Here is a 12673-nt window from a genome sequence, read left to right on the forward strand (position 1 = left end):
GCAGCTAGAAGGTTGTAATTGTGTACAATGAAAACCTGTGGCTGTGTGTAACTTAAGGCAGGTTTCATCCACCCACCGGCTTGAATACAATTTTTGGGACATTTTTAGGCATTTTGCCAAGGCACCCTGGTTGAAAAGAGCTGCTCTAGAGACATACGTAAAATAATTTCAAGCATCTGGGAAGCCCTAACAGCAATTTCAATGGAGGTGAGTGGGTGGAGGGGCCCCCGCCCTTTGGTGGTTGGAGGGGGGAGAGACACTTTTACAGTGGCGATCAGAAAATTACAGGTAGCCAAAAAGATCATTGGTGTCATGTTGCTGGCTTCAGTAAGTGGTGTTTGCCCTGGAGCTATACAGAAACCAATAAATAGAAGGTCAATTGGCCACAGTTCAAGGAAACTCTAGCAATCTCTGGATGAACCCTAGTTCAGAATGACTGTTCTGGAGTAGACTTGGCATTTTCTGACAAATTCCAACTGTTGGCCTTAAGGGCCAGTTCACACCATAGAAAAGCAGTATGGATGCATTCCAGATGCTTTTCTGCACGCATGTTTTTGATGCAGCCCAGTGCAATTTTCCCCCTCTTTTTTCTTAACCTTAAGGGCCAGTTCACACAACATGCAGTCCAGTGCGTTTTTGTTCTGCTTCAAAAACGCATTGGAAAAGCAGAGTCAGTTCTTACCGGTAACTGTTTCCAGTAGTCTTCCAGGGCAGTCCTTGGGATGGAGCTCCTCACACACCGGAAACACATTGCCATTAATTTCTTTAAGAGACGGCCCCTCAGGTCCCTGGTCGATCATCCAAGAGAACCGAAGGCCGAAATCTGAAAGACATAAAAACACAACACAACCCCACAAGGTTACACATTAGGGTGGGATCGTGCTGCCCTGGAAGACTACTGGAAACAGAGTTACCGGTAAGAACTAACTCTGCTTTTCCCCCAGTCGTCTTCCAGGTCAGCCCTTGAGAGGATAACCAAGTACTCACCAGATTAGGGTGGGACAATGGCTTGGAGGACTTTCCTACCAAAAGATATCAGATCCAGCCTGTAATGCTGAACAAAGGTTGAGAATCTTGACCAAGTCGCTGCCCTGCAAATTTGCTCCGGAGTGGCTCCCGCCTTCTCTGCCCACGAGGCTGCTGAAGCCCTTGTTAAATGAGCCCTTAGATCTTTTGCCGGTGTTATCTTCATAACTCCGTAGCATTCCAGTATAGCTGCCTTGATCAATCTGGCTAGCGTTTTCTTGGACGCTTGTTTGCCTGTTTGCCAGCGTACAGGATAAATAGAGCATCTGATGCTCTGAACTCGTTGGTAGAAGGTAGTAGTGAAGGTAGTACTATATCCTGGGATTTATGAAAAGTTGACGTCACTTTTGGTGTAAATCCTGGATCTGTTTGAAGGACAATTCTATCATCATGAATCTTTAGAAAAAAGGTTCTCTGACAGACAGAGACTGGATTTCCCCTATCCTACGTGCTGTAGTGATAGCCACGAGGAAAACAGTTTTGAGTGTCAGCAGGCGTAAAGATGTTTCTTGTAGCAGCTCAAAGGGATTTTTAATGAACCCCTCAGTATCACCGATAGAAGATCCCATGTGGCACATTTTTGTGTCTTGGGTGGTCTGTATTTTGCCAATGCTCCCCAAAAGCGTGAGACCAAGGGGTCTTCTTGTAGTGTCCGTTCTAGATACACTGACAGCGCTACTATCTGGACCATCAGCGTACTGAGCACTAGACCTTTATCAGCACCCTGCTGAAGGAACTTAAGAATAGTCGGTGTATCCATCTTTTGTCTGTTATTTTTAGTGCACCAGCTGTTCAACTTTCTCCAGGTATTTCTGTAGATGGCCCTGGTGTTCGGGCCTCCAAGCGCTCAGAAGCGTTGTCACTACTTTATCTGAGAGCCCTTTTGATCAAGACATCTTCCTCAGTAACCAGGCCGCCTAATTGAAGCTTTCTTGTCTTAGGCCTGTTAGGGGTCCCTGACACATCAGGTCGTCCCTGTGAGGAAGTAGCCACGGCTCTTCTGAGAGCCTGAGGAGCTGAGAGAACCGAGGAGCTGAGAGAACCAGGCTCTCTTGGGCTAATATGGTGCTACGAGTATGAGCTTTGTTTGCTCTTGTAGGAATTTCTTCAACACCCGAGGAATCAGATGAAACGGAGGGAAGGCGTAGCACATCTTGAAATTCCACGAGTTTTGGAGTGCGTCTAGCCCTAGAGGCCAGTCTTGCTGGTTTAGCAAGAAAAAAACGCTTCACCTGGGTGTTTTTCCAGGATGCAAACAGATCTATATTTGGTACTCCCCAGCGGGCTGTAATTTCCCTGAACACCTCTGGGTGCAATACCCATTCCACTTGGGAGATCTCTTGGCGGTTGAGGAAGTCCGCCACTTGGTTGTTTTCCCCCTTCAGATGGACCACTCCCAACGACAGTAGGTTCCTTTCTGCCCATCGACATATCTGATTGGAGATGTGGCTTAAGGAGGGGCTCCTTGTGCCCTCTTATTTGTTTATATAAGCCACTGCCGTTGCGTTGTCCGACAGGATCAGGGTGGGATGACTCCTTAGCTGGTCTTGGAAGTGTTCTATGGCTTTGGCTATTTCCATAAGCTCCCTCCAATTCGAAGATGCCTGGGCTTCTTCCGGGGACCATCTCCCCTGAGCAGGTTGCCCTGCTAGGTGGGCTCCCCATCCCCAACTGCTTGCTTCTGTGGTCAACTTCCGTGAGGTTCAGAAAGACCATGCCAGACGCGTTTTTTCTTTTTTGAAAGTTTTTATTGTAATTTCAAGGTAAAAAAAAAAAAAAATACAATACAGAGCCTATTGGGCATACCCAGGCTCGGTCACACACAAACTAAAAACTAAAATAATAACAAACAACTAAACTACTGTACACTCAATCACCTGTGCAGATTATCTAAAGTGTTCTTCTATTTCCACAGATACTCCACATAGCATACTTTAATTATTTACGAAATGAAATGAAGTACACGTTACATATACACATTCCACCCTCTCCCCATAACTATTGACCGAGCAACCAAAGGAAGCCTACAAGTTCAGAGATGCCACTTGAGCCGTTACAGGTAATTAATAGAGCGTTTCTAATCATCCATCGAGTCTGCATTAGTGGACAGGGATTCCGTCCAGATGTCCCATATTTTATAAAATTTCTTAGCACAGCCATGCGACAGGTAAGTAGCCTTGTATAGTGGCAGAGCCAAGTTCACTAACCTCTTCCAAAAATTTATTGAGGGTGGGGGCAAAGCCTTCCATCGGAGTACTACAGACCTACAAGCATAATAAAGTAATAATCCTAGTAAGGTTCTGCTTGCCCGGCAAGGGGCCAGCGGTTCTACAAGTCCCAATAGACATTCCTCCGCTGACAATGGCACAGGAATGGTGGCAACAGTTAAAATAAAAGTGGTGACCTCAGCCCAAAAGACTTCAATCTGAGGACAGTTCCAAAAAATATGAATGAAATCCGCTGAGGGCGAGTCGCATCTCCAGCAAGAAGCTGGGATGGATATATTTTGTGTAGGCCAGACCCTGGTTTAAATTTATGTGGACCCTCCACCACCAGGGTGACCTCTTCATGGAGGTTGGGAGTAATAGCGTCCTGTCCAGATCTTCTTGTTGATTTCTTAAGAGAAAGAATGGCAGGGGCCTTAGATGATATTTAGCCCATTGTATTTCTGGTATCGTTGAGGTCATCAGACCCAGAATCGACATCAGCTCCTAGATAGATATCGGGAGGTTGTTCTGTACAGAACTTACTCTCTTGACGAGGCCTTGGATCTTCTCCTCCGGTAGGGACGTCTTCTGCTCTATGGAGTTGAGCAGATATCCCAGAAACCAGATGTTCTGAGAGGGACACAGGTTGGATTTTTCGAAGTTAGAAAAACCCAGCCTAGTGGCTTCAGCCATAGTTGAGCTTCTGCAAGGTCTTTTACCAGCTGTACTTCTGACGGTGAAAAGTAGGTAGTCTAGATACGGCACTACAGTCATCTTCTTCAATCTCAGAGGGGCCAGGGCTTCTGCTAGGACTTTGGTAAATATCCTCGGTGACAAGGATAGACCGAAAGGAAGAGCCCTGCACTGGAAAATATTCCTTTCCTTCTATCTCCACCGCCAACCTCATATCTCTGGGATTCTTCTCGTATGAGAATGTGGAGATAGGCATCCCTGAGATCCATGGTTGCCGTGAAAATTCCCGATTGAAGGATATTTTTGACCGAGAATATGGATTCCATGTGGAATCTTTTGTAGTGTATCGCTTGGTTCAGGGGCTTTAGGGTTAATATCAATCAAAACTTCCCAGAAGGTTTTTTGATCACAAAACGAGTGAGAGAGTAAAAATCTGTTTGTGTCAGTTCCTCTGGGACTGGGACTAAGGACTTTCTGGTCTACTATCTGGTCTACAACGGGAGAGCTCCTGCTTTTTCAGGATCCCTGGAAAGTTTTGTTAATAAAAATCTCTCTGGAGGATGACAATTGAATTCCAGGGAGTAGCCCCTCACGATAATGTCTAGAATGAACTGATTGTCGTCTCCTGCCATTGAGGTAGGAAGGTAGGCATCCTTCCTCCTACTGGCAATCTGTTGTCATTGTTTTGAGGTTTGGTTAGTAGAGCCAAAGAGGACATTACTCTTCGGCTTCCCCTTGTGACCCGTCCAGTTCTTTTTGGGGTAGTCTTTTTTTAAACCTGTGGACGCTCTCTTCGGCCACGAAAAAAACCTCTTTTGTGGAGGATTGCGCTTTTTGTTCGGGAAGGTTTTCTTCCTGTCTGTCGTTCTTTCTAGGGCTTCGTCCAAGCCTGTCCCGAACAAGCAGTCTCTGGAGAATGGGAGGTTGCATAGTCTCATTTTGAATGCAGGGTCCCCTGACCAGGTCTTCATCCAAATAGCCCATCTGGCTGCCATGGCTAGGCCTCCTGATCTTGCTGCCAGTTTGACAGACTCAGCAGACACATCTGCTATGTAGCGGACTGCTTTAGAGAGGATCAGTAGGGTCTTCAAAATTTCCTCCCTGCGAGTGCCGGCTTCAGGCTGGCGACACTTGTTTCCCAAGCTCTCTATAGGATAATGTCGCCCCTCTTATACATGCAATCTTTAAGATGCCCCATACCTTCAAAAGGCCAATGAGGATTTTTTGGAAACTTTGGATAGTGGCGCATCCAATTTAGGATTTTTATTCCACACTTCCTGTGGATCGTCACTGAAAAGGGAACCGCTTCTTATGACTAGCCCACTCATGACGTCCGACACCACCTGGTGGACCGGGAATACTTTGGAATTTTTCTTCCTAAGACCTTGATACATCAGGTCATGTTTTGATGGAAGTTCTTTTTCTTCCTCAATCTCCAAAGTCTCATATATGGACTTCTACGTTTTCTAGGGACAATTTGTACTTGGGCCCCTTTTTCTCTTCTCCCCCGTCCTCCTGCTCCGAATCTGAGCTGTTGGTGGCTATTACGCTAACCACGCTGCTGCCCGCTCTTTCCCTCGCCGTCTCCTGCGACCCTGAGGTGACTGATCTTGGCTATGGAAGTGGGAGCTGTTTAAGGTTTAACCTCTGCAATAAATTTTAAGATCCTTAAAAGGTAGTGGCCATATCCTCCCTCACGGATCCAAAGATTTTTGTGTAGATTGCATCTGACCGTTTTTCAACCAGTCTGTCGATGCACACTTGGCATAGTGGCTCTGTGTATTCCAAGGGCATCTTGGTAGCACATTTTGCACACCGCTTTCTGGGAGTGGGCTTTGGTTCTTGAGAAGGCTTGGCCTGCCAAGACAAACACAGGGGCCCATAGCTGTGAGAAAAAAAAAATTATACTCAACCCGCCAGTGTGCGCACCCAGTGACACCTCACTAAGCCCTGTAGTGCCCCAGCCCGCTAGAGACCACCACCATCTAGCTAGCTGTTCCCAAACTGGACAACAAAGGGTCACTCACTGGTGCCTGCATCCCTGGGAGCCCGGGCAGATGACAGAGCACTGTCCTCTTGCGTCCTGGACCATCCTGTGGCATCCATGCTGTTCCCTGCAGCCGCGTCCACGATAATGGCACCAGCCGGCCAATCAAGCTTCCCGTGCCTTTAAGGGGGTGGACCAGTTCCCCAGCGCACGCGGATGACATCACCCCGCCCCGGAAACGTGTCTTCCGGGTCAAGTGGCCTCCAGCCGCGGGTACACCCCCCCCCCCCCGCTGAAGGGGATGGTGTATCAACGCCTTTCTCCACGCCTGAGCTCAGAAGAAGCCAGAATCCGGGTCACCTCCTGCTTGCAGCCTAAGGATAATTGCCTGTGGCCATACGTCCGACCTCCTCCATCAACCATACGGTAAGGGTGCACTCACCCCCGCAGTCCAGAAGCCCACCCCATGCTCTCCCTGCTTGCCATGAGACATGTCCCAGCTCAGCCCTTGGGAGATGAAGCCTCCGGCGGTGCCTTCAGGCAACATGTCTCCTCCGAAATGGAGGGAACACTATGACTGACCAGGGACCACCTTTTAAAGATTAGAAAAAGAATGGAAAAGAATGGCAATGTGTTTCCTGTGTGTGAGGAGGAGCTCCATCTCTCAAGGGCTGACCTGGAAGACGACTGGGGGAAAGTAGGTTATACGGTTTCCAATGGCATAGTTCACACCAGTGCAGTCAGTTCCAGGGCGTTTCAGTAAAAAAAAAAAAAAAGTAGAATGTCCTGCACTGGAACGCAGTAAACACAACAAAAACACACTAGAACGCATAAAATAAATAAATAAAAAAAAAGCACTGGAGCCTAGTATAGTAGGAAAAAAACTAAAAGCATCTGGAATGCACCAGGAAACGCGTCAAAAATGCACCGGAACACATCAAAAATGTGTTAAAAACATGCATGCAAAAACGCATCCGGAACGGATCTGGAGTGCATTTTTGTGGTGTGAACTGGCCCTAAATAAGGACGTGTGTTACAATGCATTTTTGGTGCAATCATGATGCGTTTTACAGCATTCCAGTACAGTCCACTGCAGGAAAATGCAGCATGTTCTACTTTTTTTCTGGAACTGGAACTGCAAGCACTGGAATGAACTATGCCACTGAAAAATCATATAACCTACTTTCCATGCTTTTTTTTGTGCTTCAAAAATGCACTGGACTGCATATGGTGGGAACTGGCCCTAAAAGTTAACACAGCAATGACAGCTTATTCCCTTATTACAGTACGCACAGGATGGTTTCACCTTTCAATGGTTTGATCATTTTTTTTAATAGAACCATTTTCTACAAAATGTGTGCCAGATATCTGGTCTGCAAAATGCACTTTTGTAATTACCTGTAATACACAGCCAGGTGACCTTCTTCCACCTTATGAATAGATGAATGTAAAATCAAGGCAATTAGGACAGTCACCACTCCTACCGCTCCCAGCTGTGCCATGGTCATTCTGGTGAGGAAACAAAAAATATTTTGTATCAAGAGTATTATAGTTTTATATTTTCTTGTTTAATATTCATGATGAGAAAGTAAAACATGATGCAGCTCCACCTCCAAAACCCCCTCATCACACCAGAGAACGTTGTGCAGTTCCAGTACCAGTAAGGCTGGTCATACAGTATACAATTTTCCTTTAGATTTACCAAAAACCATATAATATGAGGTCAAACCTAGACACTTTCAATTTGTATGCAATCAGGCAGGCCCATGCACTACATAATTGATGGTAAATCTAAAGAAAATTGTATAATGTATGGCCAGCCTAAAAGCTGATTGTCAAAAAGGAGCCTACTGGAAAATTTGGCCAAATAGCAGCTGCATTCAATCAGATGCAGCTGCTGTCTGGGTATCCTGAAAGCCACTATCTGAGCTGTTTAGCATGGATGGAGGAATCTAAGATTTCTTTAGCTGAGGCCACAAACTAAACAAAAGAAAACAGTATATGGTCAGCTTAAAAGTGGATCTACCCAGTCTAACCGCAGGCACGATGCAAGAGTTTTTCACATAACAGCCTTTACAAAATTGGCCTATAAAAAAAGGCCAAACACATAGACTATTGTCTTTGCAATGAACTAGTTAGAAAGCACAAGGCATGAGTCTTATGAACAACATTATGGCCAGTTCCAGAAAAACGGGTTAATAACTTGGCAAGTATGGACGTTTATCACAGGTCTCATGCACAGGATGATGCAAAATGAGGAAAAACAGAAAAACACTGCGCTAAAATAAATACATAGAGCAGCTACATACGATGTGACAAAGAACAATAAATAATGTGGATAAAAAAAATGTAGCGCATAAACGTGGTAAATGTTCTCCACAAAACACCTCAAATGGTGAAAATCATGTGTGATTAATATCAAAAGCAAACAAAAATATAAGTGAAGATAAAGTCCATATGAATGAACTTGGAACACATAAATGTCTCTGCAGATGTGTATAAACAGAATTACTGGCTGTGAAAAAGTTTGTGATGTAAATAAAAACTGGGTGGGTCAACACATGGATGCGACTTCCGTCTAGGATTCCAACAAGGCAAGACAATAATAAGCTGGACTCTTACCAGATCTTGTGGACTCCCCTGTCGTATGACATGGAGTCATGTAAGCGTTTCGCCACACCAGGCCTGTAGATCGATATCCGGATCCACAAGGGTCATAAGTGTCGATTCCCCAGGTTCTCACGGGATCATCAAACGAATCCTTGTAGTGAAGAGTCCATGCCTATTAGCTGTCTTAGTTACCCAATCTCTAACATTCAACTTGTTACTGATGTCAGGTTCTTGCTCTAGACCGGATGTCATGACAAATGTTTGACGTGCACTGGGAGGTCTGAGGGCGCCAGTTCTTTGCAGGCCCACTGATTGGCTGTTTGATCTGTTCGCCCTTTAGGATGATGCTATTGGCCTCCCCATGCAAGGTTTGGTGTTTCTTGATCAGCTGACACTCCTTTGTCCAATAATATCCAATTATGCCTCATTGTTTGTGATTGGTCTACAATTTTATGTATCATTTATAAATATCGGCAACTTAGAGATGGTGGCTTATGCCCCAGTAGAAGACCTATGCGTCAAAACATGTCGGGCTTTTTTTACCTTCTCTTAGGTTGCCCCATATATATATTTTTTATTCAGTGATCACTTTGTTTTTATGTATCTTGTTTTATTACAATAAAAAGATACCACCGTTTTATCTGCAATGAGAAGCTCTTCTTTTCTTTCCACATATGATTGGGAGAGGATTAATATAGCCCATCCTGGCTATAAATCATACACTTCAGTCACCAGAACTTCACTTATATCCACTACAAGGATTCGTTTGATGATCCCATGAGAACCTGGGGAATCGACACTTATGACCCTTGTGGATCCGGATATCGATCTACAGGCCTGGTGTGGCGAAACGCTTACATGACTCCATGTCATACGACAGGGGATTCCACAAGATCTGGTAAGAGTCCAGCTTATTATTGTCTTGCCTTGTTGGAATCCTAGACGGAAGTCGCATCCATGTGTTGACCCACCCAGTTTTTATTTACATCAAACTTTTTCACAGCCAGTAATTCTGTTTATACACATCTGCAGAGACATTTATGTGTTCCAAGTTCATTCATATGGACTTTATCTTCACTTATATTTTTGTTTGCTTTTGATATTAATCACACATGATTTTCACCATTGAGGTGTTTTGTGGAGAACATTTACCACGTTTATGCGCTACATTTTTTATCCACAGGATGATGCAACCCTAACTGCAGGATACAAACAACTTGGGGCATTTCTAGCAAGCAAGACAAATAAAAACCTAGTGTTTTGAAAAAGTATTGATAACAGGGATTGATGGATTATCCGTGCGGCCGATAATTACTTTTTTAGAAGTATCAGTATCAGTCAGAAAAACTGACCGACATACTGCATGCAGGCATGTGGAGAGCATGACGCCGATGCGCCAAGGCCAGGGCCCGCCCCCGTCAATGGACAGGACGGGTGACGGGTCCTGGACTGGGCGCATCGCAACCCCGGGGAGTGAACCGAACAGACCCCAGCACCGAATGTGTATAGGATGTAAATAGATAAAAATGTATGAACTGTAGGAAGAGATCAGGAAATCTGAAAAGGATAAAAATGGGAAGAGAACAAAAGAAACTCAAATGAATACAAAAGCAAAAATTCTTTACCTTGAATTAAATCAATATATAGCAAAGAAAACTACAAAATGCACACTCACTCTTTGCACTGAATCCAATCACTGTGCAAAGAAGTGTAGGGTATAAAAAAACTTTAGCCCTGAATTGAATCAGTATTTATCTGACTAAAGAAAAGCAACAAAAATAAAAAAAACAAAAATAAAAACTTTAGCCCTGAATTGAATCAGTCTGACTAAAGGAGAATAACAAAACAGACAGAAAAAGCTGTTTTAGCCCTGAATTAAATCAGTGTTTGTTTGACTAAAGGGAAACAGCGAAGACCGAGACAGGAGGAAAAATATTGGATAAAATAAATATATATGTATTAGCTATGAAAATTCCTATATAGCATTTGGAACAAAACAAAAACAGACACAGAGTTGTGTTACACTGTATTGAAACAGTGTATGATAGAGGAATTATAAAGGGAAAAATGTAGGAAAATTGATAGGAAAGAAAATAGTTCTAATTGTTTATACTAAATAAAATCAATATGCAAAAGCAATTGTTAAGAGTAGAAATATATGTAAACAAGACTATATATGCGACTCTTGCATTGAAATAGGTCAATGAACAAGAGGGGGACCATAGGTCTCTATCAAATAGATTATAATACAGCGAGGAAAAAAAGAGAAGTAACAGAAAATATAAACATAAAGATTGTTAATAAAGGTGGGTAGAATAAAGTATGAGACAAGGTAACAGGAAATAGATAAAAGGTAAATTGTAATGAGTATGTGTGGGCATTGATAGGTGGATTGATCAGGTCACAGAAAACGGGTGTCTGCCACCCTGGTTATCATATATCAAAAGGGGTTGTGACCTGTCCACACTGTTTTTACGGAAAGCACCCACATGCCTCCATCCCAGTGAATACAAAAGGAGTTAGAGGATAGAGGCGGGACTTTGCATGAGGCATGTAGGTGGGTGTGTTAACTGAATGGTATGTGTTATGGTGTAGATATAAAAGATGGGTGCTATACAACATAATATCCACAGAAAGTATTACAGGATAATCATGGTATAAAAGTTTAATAGCATAGGTACTTCAGCCAGATACAATCATACAAGGACACATCTTAGACCATAGTTGAACATGTTATAAGCAGTATATTAAAAGGCAATATTCCAATACTAATTGGACAGTTGCAAGAAAAATGACCAGTTACACTTACCGGTAACGGTGTTTCTGGGAAGTCTTCCAGGACGGCACCCTGAGAGATGACTGGTCCTCCTGACAGGAAACACAATCAAGAAAGAGGTTAAAAACCCCGCCCCTCCCTGCACTCCTCAGTTGTGCAAAAGTATTGACCCACACCAGTGCATGAAAGTGAAACAAAAACATCTCCAATGTACCACTCTATAATAATACAAACCGGGTGGGAAGTAGGCCTGCCGTCCTGGAAGACTTCCCAGAAACACCGTTACCGGTAAGTGTAACTGGTCATTTTCTCAAATCGTCTTCCAGGACGGCACCCTGAGAGAAGAGCAAGTAGCTCAGGCCTACCTTAGGGCGGGACAACCGCTTACAGGACCTTTCTGCCAAAGGCCAGATCCTGGGGTGACAGAAGTTCCACTCTGTAATGTTTCAGGAACGTGTTCTGGCTTGACCACGTTGCTGCCTTACAAATTTGATCTACCGATGCTCCGGCTCTTTCTGCCCAAGAGGTTGCCAGAGACCTTGTAGAGTGAGCTTTAAGATTAGTTGGAGCCGTCTGACCTGAATGCTCATAAGCTATGGCAATAGCCTGTCTAATCCATCTAGCAATGGTCGTTCTAGAGGCCTGTTCGCCTCTTCGAACTCCACAAAAACTAACCAACAGATGCTGAGTTTTCCTAAACTCTTTAACCTTTTCTAGGTAAAGCAACAGACATCTCCTGACATCCAACGTATGGAAGGCCCTTTCCTTCTCGTTCTGTGGATTGAGACAGAAGGAGGGTAAAATAATCTCCTGTGACCTATGGAAGCGTGAAGCCACCTTGGGAAGGTACAAAGGGTCCTGCCTGAGAATAATTCGATCTTCTAACAGGCGGAAAAAGGGCTCCTTCATAGAAAGAGCATGCAAATCGCCCACCCTTCTGGCTGTAGTAACAGCCAGAAGGAAGGCGGTTTTAAACGGAATCAGTCTGACTGAAGATTGAGCCAACGGCTCAAAAGGTGCCCTGGTCAGGGCTTCCAAGACTAAAGATAAATCCAACGGTGGAAATTCCTTCATTTGCACCGGGGAAAGTCTCTCTCTAGCCGACAAGAGAATCTCTTAAAGGATCTAGAGCTAATTTAACATCCAAAAAACTAGACAAGGCTGCCACCTGAACCTTCAGAGTCTTGGTGGCTAAACCTCGGTCTACTCCCTCTTGTAGGAAGTCTAAAATAACTGGAATTTCCTTCTGGGGAACCTTTCTCGCTTCACACCAACGGGAAAAAGCCCCCCAGACCCTAGCATAAATGCGTCTAGTTACCGGCTTTCTACTCAGTAACAGGGTGTCAATCACCTTCTCCGAACACGCCTTGTTGC

General features: G+C 44.3%; 1 long non-coding RNA gene across 2 annotated transcripts in view; it reads right to left on the reverse strand.

Annotated features, from left to right (window-relative positions):
• The window catches only part of LOC141106205 (uncharacterized), a 210228-nt gene that overhangs the window by 176239 nt on the left and 21316 nt on the right, over positions 1-12673 (reverse strand). For both annotated transcript variants that reach the window (XR_012235695.1, XR_012235694.1), the window contains exon 2: positions 7312-7422. This is a non-coding gene — a long non-coding RNA (uncharacterized lncRNA). The remainder of the gene's footprint in view (positions 1-7311; positions 7423-12673) is intronic.

Source organism: Aquarana catesbeiana, linkage group LG08 (genome assembly GCF_042186555.1).
Source record: "Aquarana catesbeiana isolate 2022-GZ linkage group LG08, ASM4218655v1, whole genome shotgun sequence".
Lineage (NCBI taxonomy): Eukaryota > Metazoa > Chordata > Amphibia > Anura > Ranidae > Aquarana > Aquarana catesbeiana.